Source organism: Amblyomma maculatum, chromosome 1 (assembly GCF_055883805.1).
Source record: "Amblyomma maculatum isolate TAMU_Amacu chromosome 1, ASM5588380v1, whole genome shotgun sequence".
Taxonomy (NCBI): Eukaryota; Metazoa; Arthropoda; class Arachnida; order Ixodida; family Ixodidae; genus Amblyomma; species Amblyomma maculatum.
Window position 1 is genome coordinate 389729625 of NC_139344.1, and position 18141 is coordinate 389747765.

An 18141-nucleotide genomic window follows, 5' to 3' on the forward strand; every position below is an offset into this window, starting at 1 on the left:
TTGTCATGGTCTTGCCTGAATGGCAGTATTAACTTAAAATTGTATAGACATGCCACAGCATTCATGGCTTTATTCTGGATATAGTCTGATATAGGCATTTTGAGCAAAAATCATGGGCATATCTCTAGCAGGTGGTGGTTGGCTGGTGACATGGTTGGACACTGCTCAGTGGTTGTGCACGTCACGAGTCTAAATGACACGGCTAAGTTGGCAGATAGGAATTCTGGCTTTAACCAAGCCATTAAATGTGCCCGAGTGACCTAGGGGTGGCATGTCTTTGTCTGGATCCAAGGCTCTTTGGATCCAGTCAACCAGGCATCCCCAGGTGACTCAGGCAGGTTCAGATGGCTTGGTTAAAGCAGGTCTCTATACTTTATGTGGTCTAACATAATGTGATGGCTTACAACTGTGTTAATGAGTATGCACAACATAATAGAATAGATTGTGGGGTTACTCATTTAGCCTGTAGTGAAGTGTCTGCACATGAATGAGAATCCACACGGAAGCCCCAATGTGCTCCATCATACACTTAAGGTAGAGTTTAATGTGCCCCCGATTTTTTTGGGTTGTCTTTGTAACAGTGTGCATGACTATACATGGATTACAATCTCCATGTATAGTATATGTTAATACAATCTCTCCCATCATCTGTTTCAATTTCAACGCAATAGCAATGGCTGTGTCAGAAATCAGTATAGGTCATGGAAGGCATGAAAAACAAGAAACTGCAATATCTGCTTCATGATTTTATTCACTATATCGCTGAAGCTAGCCTGGTTCAGGAACAGTCATCACACCGAACGTGCCTTTATGACCTTCCTGATATTTGACACAAAAGCCTTCACCTGGATTCTGAATATAACTAAACTCAAGGATTCATTCAAGTTATTAACACGAAAGCGTTACTTCGCTATGTTCACAGATTTCTGTCCGTAGACCGCACCCGCAAAATCGTGTCCGCAGCAGTTGTGAGTAATTAAGAAACGTGAGAGGTTAATGAGTGGTGTCAATCGATAGAGGCTGACATAATGTTGCTGATGAAAAATAGGCCAATAAGCTAGTTAGGTAATTAATTACAGGCAAAAAATGTAAAAGTTCTCTGCAGCAGTTGTGAGTAATTGAGAGGTGGTAGAGGTTAATGAGTGGTCCAATTGATAGAGGGTGACATAGTGTTGTGTCGGAATAATAATTAGGCCAATAAGGTAATTAGGTAATTAATTAGAGGCAAAACATGCAAAATCGTGTCCGTAGCAGTTGTGAGTGATTGAGAAATCGTAGAGGTTAATGAGTGGTGTTAATCGATAGAGGGTGATGTAATGTGTGCAAAAAAATTATTAGGCCATTAAGGTAATTAATTAGAGGCAAAAAATGAAACAGTAAAGGCAAAAATAGTCTCATTAGCTAATGGCTTGGTGCCACATTTGAATGTATCAAATACTAAAATAATTAAACCAGTGAACTAAGGTGACTTCAAGGGTGTGACATCACACAACCTGAAGTTGACCTAAAAAAGGGCATATGAAGGGATTAGCATGCAATTTCAAAGTACCAAAGACTAAAGTAGTTAAGGCAGTCAATTAGAGTGGCGTCAAAGGTGTGACGTCACGCTACTGGAAATAGAGCTGAAAAAGGACATAGGAAGGGATTGTGCAATTTGAAAGTACCAAAGACTAAAATGAATAAACAAGAAGTGGATAATGTGAGCTAGAGGCTGTGATGTCACACAACCAACCGGAAGTCTAGCTGAAGAAGGGCATAGGAGGGGATTGGTGCACAATTTGAAAGTACCAAATAAAATGGGTAAACAATAAGTGAATTAAGCAACCAGAAGCAATCAACAGCAGATTCCGTGCTTTTGCATTACTCCAATTCAGATTCTGCAGCGCTCTTTTTAGTTGTAGATGGATGCCACTCTGCAGAAGCGGCCTCAGTAAACTCCAGAGGGAGTGGAGGTTCGCCAGTACAGCTGCACGTGTTCTACATCCAAAGCCAATTCTCGAGCAACAAACGGTCCAGTGCAGGCCGGGCTTGTGTTTAGCCTCTGAGGGACTAGCATAGTGATATTCCCACTTGAGGTATAGCAAATTGGCAGTCAGAATAAACGAGGTATGTGGATTTCTAGATCACTAGCTTTGTTTAATGATTTGGAATGAAAAGTCTACACTTGGTCATGATGTGCCACTGCTAGGGCATACCTAGGTGGCGACCCCAGGCCTTCACACAAAGTTTTGTTTTGTTGCATTAGCTGTAGGTTAAAATGAAAACTTGAGATTAGGAGTATGTTTAGTTGCTTATAATAGTTTGCTTTAACCTTCCTTGCATTGTTTTTATTCCATATGCAGGCACCTGAAAAATGCAAGGATATCTTGAGCGGCTTCACTCGGCTCGGCAAGCTGCGATGTGGTCGAGCGGCAGGATAACTAGATTAAAACTTTGCTCACAGGATCACTTGGCTTGTAGCAGTGTTCTGGGCATCTAATGCCAAGTAGACTGTGGTGTCGAAAACACTGATGGGCCTAGACCTCACAGAGCACATCCCAAATGTATTGCTGGCATGCACAGCAATTGTGAGAAAATAAAAGCTGTCATCAGCATGCTTTTGCGTCCCTATTTATTGAAGCACCGATTTCACATCACAGACTGTTGTGTGTATGGTGCAAGAAATGTGGAAAAAATTTGGTCACAAATATTGAAGTTTGTACAGTGAAGCAAAATTTGTTTATTCACCATTGAACAGTGTAGTGGAAATACTGTGCACCATTTTGCAGAGGAAGGTATGGCCAAAGTGAGTCCTACAAAACATATAGCTAGAACTGATTTAAAAAATGGTAGGATATGTAAAACAGGCCATGAAATTTCATTAGAAGGAGTAAAATAAAACTCCTTCAAGGAGTACAGGCACTCCTATCAGTGGAGTCCTTGAACTCCTCCTGGAAGAGTTGCAGGACGCTACTACAGTGTGTAGTTTTACTCCTTTCGGAGGAGTGCCTTTACTCTATTCACAGGAGTAGCGCAGTACTCCATCAATGGAGTCTGATTACTCTATGGCTAGGGAGAGTTCTTTTACTCTGGAAAAAGGAGTCGTATACGGGACAAGCGAAAACTCCTCCAAATGGAGTTCTAGTACTCCTTCTGTTCTTAGAGTGCAGTTGGTCGCTGGCATGGTCAGGCACTGACTGATCGTGTGTAGTTTTCTGGCGTCACGCGATTACTTAACATGACCAATTTGGCAGGGTCTGCCAACTGGGAGGGGGGGTTCAGATGGGAAGGTGGTATTGAATCCATGCCTTCCGGGAGCCTCGGATTTCGAGTCCGACACGCTACCCCTGGGCTACGCAATCACGATCGTACGACAGGTGGTAGGTGGTCTTTCGCTAATGTCATGGGAGTCGGCAGGATCTTGTATGGAGAGGGGGCACTCTGCTGCATGTAGTAGCTTGGGGGAGGGGGGGGGGGGCAGTGCTTCTTTTGCATCCCCTTACCGACGCCCATGGTGGCACCTCATTACCGTATGCTAACGAGAGTGAGATATTAGAGGAATAAATTAAGGGATTGGTAATTAGGCGTGTAGCAAATTCCATGTATGCTAACGAAGATGTCCAAGGGGAGCCGACAAACGGGAGTCATTAAGCCGTCGCGTTATACCTTTAAAAGCAGAGCTTAAGTGAACCCGTAACTAATTTGTTTTAAAGCTGCGTCTTGCAAGGTCTTCCCTTATCAAAAATCGCTCTCGGATATTCAACTCGACCCGTATTCTGTCGATGCAAAATACGATACGATACGACACGATACAGAGTCAAGGCACGGCAAGTTGATGACGTGATTAGCTCAGGAGTTCACATACGCGCACTGAACTGCTCAGGACATCAGCGCCTCAGCTACTGACCCCAAATTTTATTGTTTTCTCTCTCCTGTTGCCCCTTTTCCTGAGAGAAGCCCAGTTACAGGTGGAATATTATTGTCTTCTCTCTCCTGTTGTCCTTTTCCCCAGCAGCAACCCAGTTACAGGTGATGTATACATAGCGGCTAAGCACCAAACACGAACAAATAAACAAAAACCAGGTACAAAGTACCGGCGTCGCGTAGAGGGTGACACGGGTGACAGTTGGGAAATAACTAGCTGTGCCGGATGTTTTTCACTGGTCCGCTGCCACTGCCGAAGGAAAAGCGTCTCTACTCCCACTGGATGCGGTGGTCGCTTTTGTTTTAGGCCTCGTCGCGTTGTCCTAAGTGGTTAGGCTGGTTTATTATTTTTTCTCTCTCTATCTGTCTCCCTCATTCATTCTCCTTGCGTTAGCTCTTCCTTCCTCCTCTCTCTTTCCTTTCCATTATGACTGCCTCGCGAACGTGAAGTGTATAACTGCTTTTTTTTGTGTGTGGTTTTGTCGTTGTTATACTCGCCAGAGACAGCACTGGCAGCTCTGCCGGTTTCATTGTGAGGCCTAGCAAGCAGCTCACGTAGTGTAATGACAACAGCGGCCTCGTTCTGCTAGTCAGCGGCGAGTGTTTTCTTCTTGCATTGCTCCGTTTCACACGGTTAGAAAATGGTTTGAAGCCGAGGAGTCGCTTTTGTCGCTGATATGCTGCTGGCAGCTAGCCCGCTTTCACGTGAGCATGCAGGAGCGTCGGCGGATTCATGAATATGCAGCATCGCATAGCGAAGAAAGGACTGGCGTTGGTTTGGTTAGGATGTCGGCGTTGGCGATGCCAAGCCTGCGATGTGAGGAATTCGCGCTCATGCCGTACGCGTGGATCAAGTTCTTTTTACACAGCCGTAAAATGAGCGCTGCTTCCCTATACCCCTCGGCGACGATGGATACCTGTTTGTGTATTGTAGGCGGGAATAATAGTTAATTTAGCCGCCTGAGACCCCAATGTGCATTCGACTTTACGATTACGCGTGCACGTATAACGCTCGGAGTACGGTGTACATTTGAGAGAAAGCACCAATTATTTCAATTTGTAGCATCCATTAAATATTAATAAATACCAAGCTTTTAATTATGTCCAGCATCCACAGACGCGCGTTCATGGTAATGTTTCAAATGAAGATAACTTGTCCTATATGTGCTGATTTGACATTTGCCAGTGTATTTGGAAGAGACTACGCTTTAAAAAGTTTTAGTTTTATCCAACGGTAACCTCAACGTGGATTACACATGTATTTCGAGGATTTAGCGACTTGCAAGGACAGGATTATTGCATGCAAGAGTAATTCCAGAATACTTGACAAGCTGCGTTCGATTCAATCGTACGTGGTTCTCTGCACTGCCTGCACCAGTTCACGGTACGCTGCCCCAAAGCGCTCAATTAGCGGCACCCCCTGCACCCCCGTCCGCGATTGATTTTGGTGCAGTAATTGTGCCGCTCTGGTGTAAAGAACCACGGGACCCTTCGAGGATGAGGCGCAAAACAGTCGTGCGCGCTGGCGATGAGATACTTGTAAACATCGATGGTCCACTTAAAGAGATTTTTCCCCATCGTTGACGGATCAGGTGTCATTCTCCGTGAAATTGGCGAGTTCCTCTAACGACGTCCCGTCAAAACTTGAATATCTTACTGAGTTCAAAGCCGAAATATCTAGCAACAGCGCTTCAGCTGTACGGGAATTCGGTTAATTATTTGTCCGAACCAGTCGGTCTGGGTCTGAACAATGATGCAAACATCTATGTTGCCACGAAGGAAAGCACGGCGTCAGGTTCCTCATCCTCGTAGTCGGAGGACTCCACAAATCCATTAAAATAACTTCGGCGATGTTGTCGTCGATCAACTCGCAATACACGAAAATAGACGCACCGCGAGAATCACAGCTCGCAGCGGCGAGAACTGGCGAGCAGACAACAAGGCTCGATTGAAAAATGCCACCCTAGTGATGTGTGTGGCGCTCCTGACGCGCCGCACCCGAACCACAGAACCGGAAGTATACCTAGCCGGCACCTGACTGGCACCGGCGGAACATTTTCAGTATTGGTGCTGAGAAGCGATTCTGATTCAAACAAACCTGCAATGTCAATTAGTCGAGGCTAGAACTTTTTTGCGATTTGTCCGTTCCACGCTCAAGAATGTATCCAAGGGCAGCGCTCTAACAAAGGGCCATCAGACGTAGAAGCGGGTGGGATATCGTTGAAAACTTTCATGATACGTAGTGAAACTTAATAAGGTGGAAACTTCGGCCAGTTGGAAAGCATTCGAAATTATATTTTTAACGCTTCTTGAGACACAAGGGACAGAAAGAACACAAATGAGCGATCTGCCCTGTTCATATGTATTCTTTCTGTCCCTTGTATCTTAAGAAGCGCTAGCAAATATGATTTCGAACACTTGTTGAAGCTCACTCTCTGTAAAACAAAATAAAAAAGGTCCCAATGCTGATTTCTATCTCTATCGGCTATTGGCTTTTTCTCTATTTGAGACTCAAGACGTTGACAGACAAATTGTATTTTTTGCAAATTCTCTCCTTCTAAATATCACAAAGGAAGTCCGTCAATATTGCAGCTAAGAAAATGCTCTTGGGATGGCTGAATTGCAGTCTAAATGGATGCCCTCTTTTAGTACAGCGTAACGAACGTATTGACGGCACGGCGACTCCGCCGCATTGAAGAAGGAAACCAGTAGGTGCCGATTGATGGCGTAAGTAAACTGAATTTATTAAATAGGAGGCCAAACATTGATTAAATCGAATGACGTGATACCAATTAACGACAACCTTAGATTAAACAACATATCCCTCAGATATACGCGACATCTTCTGAGCAGGGGTCCCGAGAAGCAGCTCGGATGGTTGCCGTCCTCACACACTTGGCGCCAAAACCACTCTGTAATCCGTTTGCCCGGGATTCTGTAGACACTGTTTGTTACCAAGCGGAAATGCGCTTATCGGAGCCAATGAGAAGAATTTGTTTGAATCCGAGGAACCAATAGGACGCCGGTGCCCACGAGGTTGTTTCCTCCCGAGCACCGCGGGAATTCCAGGAAGAAGCAACGCATTCCCGCCTGGTACACAAATACACAAAACGTCAACCAAAACACAAGGAAAGCCACAACGCTCCGTCCGCGCCCTCAACCGTCGACACCCGATGCGAGATTACCGGGTCCGTACTCGGTGCGCTGTCCATAGAACACCACGATCCAGAGCAATAAATTGCCGCGTCTCCAAACCCCGTATGTTAACTGGCCTCGTTTGACGGCTGGGACGTGAGCTACCAAGAACTCGTCTCCTCCGCAGCCCATTAACCGCTTTTCGAATGGCGTCGATCGCAAAGAATACCCCCTGTCGTGACGCTGGGACTAAGTCGACCCGGCCTTCACTTGGTAGCGTGCAGAGACTCGGGGTTGAAGAAGGACTGAATCTTCGAAGTTGGTGAAATATGTACAAGCAGGTTTAATGGCACTTTGAGAAACTTATTTACAAGATTTACATGAAAAAGAAGGGTGCATCAGCAAAATGGCAAGCGTTAAGAGTTCATAGCGAGAAGCGTCTTGGATGAGCCGTTTACCCAGGGCTCAGAGCGACATTTCGTGCTCTGCAGCGTCCTTAAAACCCCCTATGTCCAGCCCCTCTCTGAAGATGCTGACCAACCAAATCCAGGGAACGCCCCTCAGATATCGGCATCCAATCGAACACATCACTGCACTGATGGTCTGAAGCACTGACTGGCCCGGCATTGTTTCGTTGAGCCTGGTCACTTGTTGGCGGGAAAAGCTTGGGAACGGCGAGGAGGTACATTTCTATTCTTCAGCCAAGAATCGATAGGCAGCTGGTTCCGGCAAGTGGATTTACTTCTCAGAAACCCAAGTGCACGTGGGCGCCGCATGCGCTCCCAGCATTGTCCGTTTTCGACAATTGCAAATCTTTCCTGCATTCCTGGGAAATCACTTAATGGCTGTATGCGTCATGCTCCTTTCTTGTCCTGCACGTCAGCGGACATGTCACTCTGTCGTCTCCTTTGGAAAGTAGGCATTCCTCACTGGACGATAGGGCTTCTCGACTGGAAGGGTGAACAAAAGAAAGAAAGCACTTCCTGCATTTCCCGCAGGGGAACGTTTCTTTGTGTTTTTCCAGACGTTCTCTTGACAGGGTCAATTTGTCATTCGCAGGGTGTCCACAAAGCAAAACAGGCTTACAAAACAGGATTCCTGGAAACAGGCTCACTTAGAGCCATTGGACCATCACCACATATCCACAACACTTATCCATGCCCACAGGCGAACAATAGAGCGCGCAAATGCGGATGCACGGTCGTAACACCCCTCAGAGAGAAGTCAAAGGAGACGGCGTCCTCTACGCGGTCCGGCTTGTGAGCCCCGTCCCTCCGTACAAAGGCGCGCACCCTCTGCTTAACAGGGGGAGAAAGCAACAGCCACCCCGCGCGGGCAAGAAAACAGACAGCTCCTCGGCTGTGGGTTAGGAAAATTGGCGCGCGAAATCGGCGTAGCTCGCTATGCGACAACAGCATGACAATTATTTCTTTCGACTGCCATAACATCCACTTCATCTGTGTGCTTAAGGTAATTGTTAAGAGATGAAGAAGACACACAAGTTCAAAGTCGTTTGAGCGCACAGGGTCGAAAACACAGCGGGATGTGAGTCTAAAACAGCCGCTTCACTGCTGTATCCCATTATTTTTTAGTAGCGAATACCGTCTACACTGAACGCATAAATGAGAAAAGAGAATCGCGACTGCTTCAGATTGCTGCAAGGAAAATATTCCTTAGGGAGCCACATACGTTGCAACAAATTTTTTGTAGTTTTTTCTTTTTCCTGGAAGAAAAGAGGAAAACTTTCAAGCCCACACCGACTTCAACCTGATTTACATGCCAAAATAGATTCAGAATTTCAAATACAACTCGGGATATTGAAAGGATCGCGCTGAAGAGAAGTCTACTAGCATCAATCCCTCGTAACAACACTGCTGGTCTTTGTAAGAGCTTGCTTCGCTGTAGCCGCTCAAAGTACACGGGCGCTTCCTTTTTATGCCCCAAGATGGGATCCTTTATGGGACGCCAGACACTAAAGTGTAAGGGGCTTCTTGGATTCGCTCGGGTTTAGCGTCGTGCGCATTAAAAACACAAAGAAGCCATTGCGCGCAGTTCGGATCGTAAAGTGCCTTGATTTTTGGCTTCGGCGATGCGTAGCCAGTGCCCTTTGCTCCTTTCTCGGCGTTTTACTTTTATTTCGGGCAGCACATATACCACAGGCTGCCATAAAGGCCAAGGCAGAGCGTTAGCCTAGTACGTGCAAGTCTTGTGAGGGCGCGATTATTGCGCGCCAGGTGCCATTTTTCTTTTTCCTTCTAAAGCGTTAGCAGACGCCTGAGAGTGATTGTACGCAGCTGACTGCGATAAAATCCATCGGCCGAAAGCGAGAATAAAAATGAGATCTAAACGGAAAGCTTCCATATCGAACAAAAGTATAGGATATTTTTACGTCCATGAAACTGCACTTTGCATCACGAAGGAAACTGCACAATGTAGGGCCGTGCATTAATTTCGGCCACCCGAAGAAGTCCATAAAAGCGCGTGGAGAGCTCAGAAAACAGAAGTTCCGTGTATTTCGGCCTCGCTTAGCGGGAGCTGCAGATGCAGCAGGGTGTCGAACCTGCAACCTTGCAAGAACAGCGGAGTCAGCGAGCCGCAATAGAAAAAGTGGTCGACAGAGGTGCGTTTTGGCATTCAATGCCAAGTCTAATCCGGAGCAAAAAGACGGCGCCTGTAACAGAGTTCCCCCCATTGTGTGGAGAAAAGTGACCTCACCAGGCCGAAAGTTAGAGCTATGCAGCGCTTCCATGTATCTTCATTGGTTTCGCGTACCCCCTCCACCCCCTCCTCCTCCGCTCCTTGGGCATCTCTGAGGGAACATTTAAACGCCAGATAGATGACCCGCCGTGAGGCCTTTATACAGGGTGAATACAAATTCATGTAATTAAAGAACGCACAGGCACAAGTACAACGTTATAAATTTCTAAAAAAATCAATTCGAGAAATGACAAAACCGTCCTACTCTGCAGATACAGGACTTTAACGCAACACTAATAGCGGACAAATATTCGCTAAATAATTCGGCTTACAAGCCATCAAAATCACAATAAGAGAACAGTATGAAAAACAAAAAGTGACAGGGATATCTTATCGGGTACGTGACTGTACAAGCAATTTTCAAATTGTGAAAAGATTGTTTATTCGCAGAACGGCCTCGGGCAGGAAATGCCATTGTGTTATTGTTGGGGGGAAAAATGAATATTTAAAATATTTCATACGGTCGTCATGAGTGTAACCCGATAGCTGTGAAAGCTTCATATAGGACGACAGGAACGCAGTTGCAAATAGGGGCTTGTGTTTAAATTGAAGAGATAAAACACAACAGATAAAAAAAAATTTAGCCTCGCGACCTGTCTTCATTTCGACAGTGGAGGAAGTTGTAATTCATGTGGCATGTTAGTCACAGAATCTAGTTTGACAGAATGAACCTGGCCGCCATTCTTAGAACTCTTTCCATCTTATCAATTTGTTTTGACCAATAGGGAAACCACATGACACTCAGTGTCGGACGTGCCAGCGCAAGATAGGCAGTTAGTTTTGCTTTTGTGGAAGCAGGCTTCAATTTTCGTCTAATAAATGTCTAATATGTCGGGTTGTGTACATAATGACGTGTAACATTCCGCAAATACAACCACGCAAATATGACACAAAACTTGAAGTAACGCATCAACACCTTCTAATGAGTTCGCATTGTGCACACACATAATGTAATTAGGTAAACGCGTGAAGCTTTATAGCCACGAACAACAAATGATAAAAAGGAACGAAATCATAGAGCAGGAATTGATCTCCTCTTCGATATACTTACAGTTGTTGTTGACTGCTCAGGCACGAAATAACTCAGTCAAAAAAAGAACAGGCAGAGTGCTTGTTTAACCGGGATTGAAGTTAACTTTCTGGAGTGCAGGTGGCCCGAGCTGCGAGGCCTATAGGTTAGATAAAAAGAAAATGAATAAATTGTCCGACAAAAAAGAAGCTAGGCTGCTGTAGGGAGTCACGTGACAAATGAATCAGCTCATGAGCTGCTTATTATGTACATGCAGAAAGATAATGTAAAACGTAGTCGACCATCTGCTTTTCTGGAAATGTGCCCAGCCATCTTCACGCGCGCAAAAGCAGGTGGTCTGTAACATTTTACATATAGTCTGCTGCTTTTACTGCATAAGCAGCTCGTCTGCTACCGGACAGACAATATGAGTAACTACACAGTACCGCCGTTCTTACAGTTGCACGCGCTCGTGGGTAATCCCCCCCCGCGGCGACCTATGTCTAGTACGGTAGATATTCAAGTCAGTGACGTAATGCGATGAGATATTTCAGCCACACGTACACCGAACGTTGCATGATGTGTAGCACTGATTTAGCCATTTGTTTTCCGCTGCATATGCTTGTGTGTCTGGCCACCAACGTGTGACGAATGAGCATTGCCAATCGGTGCTTTACGTGTCCCTAGCTTTTTGTAATTACCCCGTCCTTTTAAGGCGAAAACCTTGGCTCATGGGCTCCGGAAAGGTTCGCAGGAAATGGAAATGTACGCAGGGTGGGCCCTAGGGTGGCCGCCACCTTGGGTGGCTATATGGTGGCAACCCTTCATGATGAACGGTGCTTTGGACTTAGAGACATTTGATTTCACATATTGAGCCAAGGAGAAACCTCGAATAGCAGGACTGTTAATAATACTCGTACAAAGGGGTTCAAGATATAGGGCAAACAACTAAGTAGGCAATGTGCACCTTTGGTGACCAGATGATTTCAGTGGAATCAGGTTGGTTCGCTCTTGGTTAACAATTAGCCTTGCATAGGATGCCTCATAGCGCGCCTTAAGCCCTTGAGCAAAGTATCACCAATATTTGCATGCTGCAAGATCGCGAACAAGCAATCGTGACGGAATTTATCAAACGATTTAGCAAGTTCAATATGAATTAGAGCTATCTGGTCAGTTTCAGTTTCATCTGACACTCTCTAATACGACCTCTAATGCCTAGTGCATTCCTCTTAAGTTTCTGACCGCCAGCCGCATACGGTCACAAATTACCTTAGCGAACATTTTGTAATCTACATTGAAGAAGGAAATTGAACACCTTCATCAACAGTCTTCAAGTGATCAGTCTTTGCTTTTTGGTATGAATGCAGTATGCCCAGCATAGAAAGTGGAAGGCAAAAGCAAGCATCATAGATGCTTGGGAAACTTCCAGAAAAAAAGATGCAACCTCCTTGAAAAATTCTGTATCAATTTCATACCGGTTATTGTACAGGCTGAACCGGCATGAAACCGCGCGCAGCTCTGATCACCGGAATGTCCTGTATGGCCGGGGGCCCTCGTTTCTGAAAAAACAAAACCGACAACAGGCTGCAAAAATATGCAGAGCTATAAATTAACCTGATATTACATGTGAAAAATGAAAACAAAAGAGATAACAACCACAAAAGAAAGAAAAATCCGTGGACAAGCCGGGATTCGAACTGTCATTTTGACGCTCCACAGACAAGTATTTGAAAGACTACCGTCCACAGACTTTTTTTTCTTTATTATAGACTTTTACATGGGACCGGTAAAAAAAAAGTAATAGCAAAACACGTCCGCAACACATTTAGCGACCTGACGGTTTAAAATTTTTTCAGCTACTCCACGGACGGGTACGGTTATGATGGTTATATTTCTGTTTATGTAGATAACTTTGCTCTTTGGTACTTTGTATATTTTTCTCGGGTGTGGATTTCGTGGTCGCAATTCACCGATCGCCCTTTAAACACGTTGAATCATTTTTTCCTGGCTATCACGAGGGGGCCACCAATATCTCACATCAGTATTACATCGCTTTCTTGCAGGCAAACATTAGAATATCGCAATTTACTAGTGCTGATGTGTTCTGTCAACGTCTTCGATTTAACTTTTTTTTTTCTGAATGCAGAGGTATCCGGTGCACTAATACTTGTAATACTGCGTGTTGTGGCTTCAGGTGCTGCCAGCGGAGAAGCGACGAGAATACAATTCACTACCGACTAAGTGTTTTGCATATGTATAAGCACTGGAGGAAGCGTCGCCCAATATGCGGCTATCTGTGTATATTTCGATGGTCAGCGATGTGTTCAATTTATTCTCGAGCGTATTTTTGTCTCCACTAACGAAACGCTAAGTTCTTCCTTGCACCTTCGCGTTGAAGGCAGCAGACCTTCAGTCGCAGATATGAAGATTCACCGTAAGATCGGACGAGCTGCAGCGACTGTTGAACGCGCAAAATTGTGACGCGATGCGCGCATGTACTTGCTAGCGCACATTTCGACGGCTTGTGAAACAACGCGTACTCCACATATACAGAAAGGTTGTAACGAATAATATGTATGGTTTCATGCTTATTTAGAGCGCCGCCATGCATGCTCCGGCATGGTAATTGTGGTGGAGCTGCATCGATCGTGGCTTGAGTTGATAAGCGGAAATACTCTGTCCGGTATCAATAACATACATGACAGGTTCGTTCGGTTTCACTTAAATCGTGCATGGTCTGTCCGGTATATGAGCTCCACACAAAACTAGCCCACTCGGTTTCAGATCCATACCGGTCTGGGATGTGCGGTTTGAGATGCATACCTTAAATGGCCTGTCCGGTATTAGCACTGCGGGCCATGTGGCAAGAGACCTCAAAAGATCAATGCTGGGGAAGTGGGTTGAGCCGTAGAAGTTCTTCACTCACGATTTGTCGGATAGCCTCGACAGAAGATCTATATGGCATGGTCATCAAGGCTGTCCACGGTAGGTATACGTTGGCCAACCTCCCAAGTTTTGGCGCAATACGACGTGTTTCGAAGGCTTGAAAGGCGCGGATGTGTCTAATGATATCGGAGACAGTGTCTCAAGGTTGTCTTTGGCGATTAAGCTCTAAACGTCATCAGCGATGCCCTTCAAAAGGTGGTCGACCATATCTTCCTCGGGTATGTTTTAAATGACGCATTTGCATAATCTGAGGATTTCTTCAGTATAGTGTAACTTCAGTTTAGCGGGGAAGTCACTGCGCAGTCGGCAACCCCAAGCTCCCAAGGCCAGGCGAATTTGTTGCCGCTGTCTTTATACCGGAGACTGAAGTGAAAGCCACCGTTGCGCCCCAGCCAATCCATTCCTTCAGGGAACTGAGGTAATTAATGCTATACAGCATATTGGTGGGCACTAAAGGTGATCCGCTGGTTTTCTACGTTGTGAAGAATGGCAAACAGGCATTGCTCGACCTTGAGATGCGAGAAATTCGGCTTCATAGCACGCATCCGGTCAGTGTTACAAGAGGAGGGAATTAACAAGCAGCGCATTATTGAAGGATTTCCCGCTCTATTCTGTGGCTAGCATGCACGTACGAGGCGAAAATACACGATCGGCCTAAAAGACAACGCACGACCAATGCGCTACACTCGAGGAGCGTGCCACACGCACTGAAGGAGCCCCTGCGCCACGAACTGGACCACATAGAAGCGGAGGGGATTATAACCAGGATGCAGGACCCAGCTGACTGGGTAAGACCGCTTGTCATCATAACTAAGAAAAATGAGAGATTAACAGTATGCATGGGCTTACGGCGTGTGAGTGAGGGTATCCTAAGGGAGCCCTACGAATCTACGAATTACCCCGAAGAGAGAAGGACATCGGGAAGAACTGTCGGGAGTCGGGCATTTTAGTAAACTGCACGCTAATAGCTATTAGAGGCTTTTATCAAATACCTCTAGGTGACGTCCTGCATTTGCACGTTTAGCACACCGTTTGGCGCGTATCGATTACTGAGGTTTCCATTTGGGCTGAGTTCAACGCCAGATGTTTTTCAGAAAGCCATGAGTGATGCACTGGACGACCCCCCGGGGGTGCGGGTCTACATAGATGACGCTTTAGTATGGGGAGCAACCAGGGAGGAGCATGACGCTCGGCTGAAGGTGGCGCTTAGAGCAATTGAGACTGCAGGCTTTACCCTCAACCCGGAGAAGTGTGTAGTGGCCACTGACAAGATCAAATTCCTAGATGATGTGCTCTCTATAGAAGGAATACGGCCCGATCCGGACTTGGTTCAATGCGTAGCCAATATGCCCACACCTACATGTAAGCAGGAGGTGCAAAGACTCCTAGGCGGGGTCAACTATTTCGGAAAGTTTTTGCCTTGCCTGGAAAGACGCACACACTGGGCTCCCTCGTGAGAAAAGACTTTGAATTCTGGTGGACAGATGTGCATAACATGGAAAGGAAAAGTTTGTACGCATGAATTCTACCGGCCCCTTGTTAGCCGTTTTCGACACGCTGAAGCCAACTAAAGTATCAACCTATGCGCCCAACTTTGCCTCTGGTGCTGCTCTCCTCCAGCTACATAAGGGGGGGTTGGAGCACGGTGGAATATGCATCGCATTTTATCGTTAGCGGAAACCCGATATTCTCAAATTGAGAAGGAGGCTTTGGGAGCTACGTTCGGTTGTGAACCTTGAGAGAGTTCATTGTTGGGTCTGACGGACCATCAACCCTTTCGAGCAATTGCCAAAATGGGACTGAATGAAATGCCTCCTCGTGTTCAGCGTTTTCTCTTGCGTCTAATGCAATTGGACTTCACTTTGCAGTTCCGGGAAATCAACTCCTGCTGATGGATGCACTGTCGCGTCTGCGGATCCCACCAGACTCGACTAAGGCAGATGATTATGAAGATGTGTAACCATACATGCTGTGAACGTAATTTCAACTCTCGTTAGTGATGCTATGGTGGAGAGGCTGCAGGCAGTGACGGCTGAAGATGAAGACCTCAGGGGAGTGATGATCGCTCTAGAGAATCATGAGGTCGTTCAAGGGCAGTTGTCACCTGAGGCAACACAGCTGTCGGTTGTCAATGCTATTCTTTTGAGAGGCGCTAAAGCGATAATGCCTAAGAAACTACGGAAAGAAATGTTGGACCTCTTGCATGAGGGGAACCTCGGAATAAACGAGGCAAAGGCGAGAGCTAGAGCTCTGATGTATTGGCCGGGTATTCAAAAGGACATTGAGGAACCTGCTGTAGCTTCGTGTATCGGCAGCTATTGGAGCCAGTACTCATGAAGTCTGTCCCCTTGTTGCCATGGTCAAGAATCGGGGTGGACCTCCGTGAGCATGCGGGGGTGCAATACTTGGTGGGCTGGCTATGACGCTACCCTGAAGTAGAGCAGCTGACTCAAACTACGAGCCACCAAATCATCCAGAAACTGGAAGTGCGGTTCGCCAGGCATGAGATTCCCCTACAAGTGTGCACGTATGGTGGACCACAGTTTTCCTCGAGGGAGCTCCAAGTTTGCCAAGCTATGTGACTTTCAGCACGTGGTTTCGAGTCCGAGATTTCCAAGGGGAAGTGAGCTGGCTTAGAAAGGCGTCCAAGTGTTCAAAAGGCTCCTAAAAACAAATACAAGAAAACAAATCATGCTAATGAACCTTTATGGCTTGGACTTCTAAACTACAGCTCATCTTCCCTAGAGGGTGGAAGGAGGCCTGTGCAGTTACTGATGGTTAGACAACTTCTTCTGCACCCCTCAGGCAACCGAAGAGAAGAAGCAGACATAAAGGCACCGAGCAAGGCCGGAACTACCGCCACTCAGGACAGGAAAATCAGCCCGTCTTTTAGAGGGCCAAGGTTGGACCACCAGAGCCAGAGTAATGCGGCAGGTCACACAACGATCATATTTGATGGAAATCTTTACCCTTTCCTGTCTTTTACCCTGGCTTCTACCCTTTTGCCGTACCTCATATCGTAAGCTGTCATTACCCTATAATTTAGGAAATTACCTTAACATATTGGCAGCAAATAATATATGTATAGAAGACATCTAAAAATATAAGTTATTATCTGTCATGTGCAGTTTCGAGTCAATTGCGGAATAATTGTTACATCGGTTTGTTGCATTTTAATGTATGTTGTTTCTATTATGTGCATTTCTTTTGTTGTGTAAGCGATCAGCGTCATACTGTTGTACTTTTTCTTTCTTTGTGTTGATGGGGATGTTAAGTTTCCCTTAAGCTTGATGTTCGCGAAAAACTGCTACCCATGTATTCTTGGGGCACTGGGTGCTATCTCAAGCTGCATTATGAGCTTTTTGCCCAGTGTCCTCTCTTCCCACTGTAATGTGTGTGGACAAATAAACATCAATTCAATTCAATTCAAATCAAAGACGGGAGCCTACTACGTCGCAATCGGCAGCACATTCTGCAAACGGCACAGCGGTTCCACTCGACTGGAGAAACTGTCGACAACGCCCACCATCATCAGAAAATGAGTGGCAGCTTGAAGAAACAAACCAGCGGGCACAACAGAACGCCTGAAAGCTTCTGGCTTGCACGACGCAGCAAAGCAACTCCCGTGCGCCGCCCTGGGCGGGCTAGGCACCCAAGGAACTGGAACCTCACGTCGGAGTAAAGGGGAAGTAACGGAGACTCTTGAGAGTTCCTTGGACTGCCAGAAGATCAAATCAGTCGATATTGTCGGCCATAAACCCTGACTGCTCATTGGAGGGTCAAATTCTAAAGTTAAAGCTCAGCTACTTTGGTCATCTGATTTGATGTTGAGAAAGGTTGAGGGTCGCCGGAGAAGGGGTAGGCAGCGAACGCGATGGTTAGATGGCATCCTCGAGGCACTGCAGATGAAGTTATGCGATGTTAGGAAGATAGTGAGAGACCGGAAAGCGTAGCGTGACATGGTCCATAGGGTCACGAAGAGTCGGACACGACTGAACTGAACTGAACGTAGCTAAGCCTAGAAGGGAAGCTCATTGCACAGTCGGCAACCCCAAGCTCCCAGTGCAGGCTTGCGTGACTACGTGTGCACCGCAATAAACAGATATCTCTTTATTCAGAACTCGCCATGGCGTGCGTGTCGTCTCTCGCATATACCGGACAATTGAGCTCTTTGGGTAAGGGTCTGTTCAGCCCGTTTTTTGCTCGGAACAGAGTCGCCAAAGCGCTGTTCTAACTCTGTGGCAAGCCGTTCCCAAGCCGTCAAGTTGTCCTCATTATCAAACTAGATTATTCCTGTATGGGTTAAAAAGAAAACGAAATTGGTTAGCATAGTGAGGTGACAGGGTTTCATCGGTTGTACCGACTAAATAGAGAAATGTATATCGTATATC

The 18141-nt window shown here is 46.1% G+C and overlaps 1 long non-coding RNA gene and 1 pseudogene across 1 annotated transcript in view; one reads left to right on the plus strand and one right to left on the minus strand.

Moving 5' to 3' along the window:
• Positions 1–10954, minus strand: part of LOC146208498 (uncharacterized) — a 144449-nt gene extending 133495 nt beyond the window's left edge. Inside the window, exon 1 of the long non-coding RNA XR_014703391.1 lies at positions 10847–10954. This is a non-coding gene — a long non-coding RNA (uncharacterized LOC146208498). The remainder of the gene's footprint in view (positions 1–10846) is intronic.
• A 5129-nt stretch (positions 10955–16083) lies between these two features.
• LOC146208500 (uncharacterized) lies at positions 16084–17432 on the plus strand (annotated as a pseudogene).
• The last annotated feature ends 709 nt before the right edge of the window (positions 17433–18141 follow it).